Raw genomic sequence first — 1,876 nt, forward strand, 5'->3', positions numbered from 1 at the left:
CAGAGAGATCAAGAGCAGAGAGATCAAAAGCACATACAACTGGTGTGATTGGAGTGTCAAATAATAAGTCTCTGCAGGTGACCAAACATGTCAGATGGTGTGAGTAAAGTGTCAACAGCTGAATAATAAGAGAAGGGATGACCTATAATCCAATTAAATGAGGCAGAGAGATAATTATAAAACATAAGGTGATGCTGGAGACAAACTAAATAACTGGAGTAACATGATAGATATATGAGTCACATACCAAGGATCTAACCAAAGCAATAAGTAATTGAAAACTATCCAAACTAATTAAGGTAGAGAGATCATAACAACTTATCAAAGTGATGGTGTCAAAACAGGACAGTAAGGAAGAGTTTACAGATGCAGAACAGTATGGTGGGGTTACATGTAGCGCGACATGAAATGAAGATGACAGTTGAGGCCACCTTCGTGGGTGAGGAACTTGGTGATGAGTGTCTGTTGGTGATTCTGTATTGTGGTTCTCGAGGTCTGCCTTGGAGGACACTTACCTGAAGATCGGAGGCTGACTGTCCTTGACCACTGAAGTATTCTCTGATTGGAAGAGAACATTCATGTCTGATGATTGTTGCGCTGTATCCATTCATCCGTTGTTGTAGCATCTGCATGGTCGCCCTAATATACCAAGGCTCAGGGCATCCTTGCCCGCAGCATATGAGATAAATAACACTAGCTGAGTCACATGAGTATCTGCTATGTACATGATGGGTGATGTTCCCAAATGTGATGGTAGTTTCCATGTCGATGATCTGACATGTCTAGCAGCAGTTGCCATGGCAGGGTTGTGTGGTGTTGTGGTCGATGTTGTCCTGGAGAGTGGGCAGTTTGCTGCGAACGATGGTCTGTTTAAGATTTGGCTGTGGTTTGAAGATGAGAAGTGAAGGCTTAGGGATGATCTTGGCGAGATGCTCATGATCATCGATGACATGTTGAAGGCTGCGAAGAACATGGTGTAGTCTCTCCACTCCCAGGAAGTACTGGACAACAAAGGGTACTCTATCAGTCATATCCTGTGTCTGTCTTCTGAAGAACTCATTGCAGTTTTTCACTGTGGCACGTCAGAACTGACAATCAATGAGTTGAGCATCATATCCCATAATTATGAGGGTGTGCTTCAAAGTCTTTAGGTGCCCGTTGTCTTCTACTTCGTCTGAGCAGATCCTGTGTATGCGCAGGGTTTGTCCATAGGGGATGTCTTCTTTAATATGTTTAGGGTGGAAGCTAGAAGAGTGTAACATCATGATGCTATCCAGAGGCTTGTGGGAGAGTAAGGTACTGAGGTGGAGTTGCATATGTCCAAAAATGAGACTGATTCAGAAGAGAAGTTGAGAACGTGCTGCTGGGAAAGCCCAGCAGGTCAAGCAGCGTCGAGGAGCAGGATAGTCAATGTTTCCGGCATAAGCCCTTCATCAGGAAAGAGGCTTGCGGGCTGGAGCTGAGAGATAAATGGGAGGGGGGTCGTTGATGGACAGGTCCAGAGGGCGGAGCCAAGTTGGAGGCTTGGGACTGGGATAATGTGGGGGTGGGGGGAAATGAGGAAGCTGTTGAAATCCACATTTATCCCATGTGGTTGCAGGGTCCCCAGATGGAATATGAGGCTTTCTTCCTTCAGGGTTGACAGTGGAGGAGACCCAGGACCTTCATGTCCTTGACAGAGTGGGAGTGGAAGTTGAAGCGTTCAGCCACAGGTGACATCCATCAGAAATTCACCTGTACCTCTACCAATGTCATCAACTGCATCCGTTGCACCCGGTGTGGTCTCCTCTACACTGGGGAGACAAAACACTTTCTTGCGGATCGTTTCAGAGAACATCGCTGGGACACCCACACCCACCAACCCCACCGCCCCGTG

The 1,876-nt window shown here is 46.6% G+C and overlaps 1 pseudogene; it reads right to left on the reverse strand.

Moving 5' to 3' along the window:
• Nucleotides 1-511: 511 nt before the first annotated feature.
• On the reverse strand, nucleotides 512-1,262 carry LOC148147522 (uncharacterized; annotated as a pseudogene).
• Between the last annotated feature and the right edge of the window lie 614 nt (nucleotides 1,263-1,876).

This window comes from Chiloscyllium plagiosum, unplaced genomic scaffold (genome assembly GCF_037043375.1).
Source record: "Chiloscyllium plagiosum isolate Xiang-an unplaced genomic scaffold, Cpla_swu_hap1 HiC_scaffold_16, whole genome shotgun sequence".
In the NCBI taxonomy this organism is placed as follows: Eukaryota; Metazoa; Chordata; class Chondrichthyes; order Orectolobiformes; family Hemiscylliidae; genus Chiloscyllium; species Chiloscyllium plagiosum.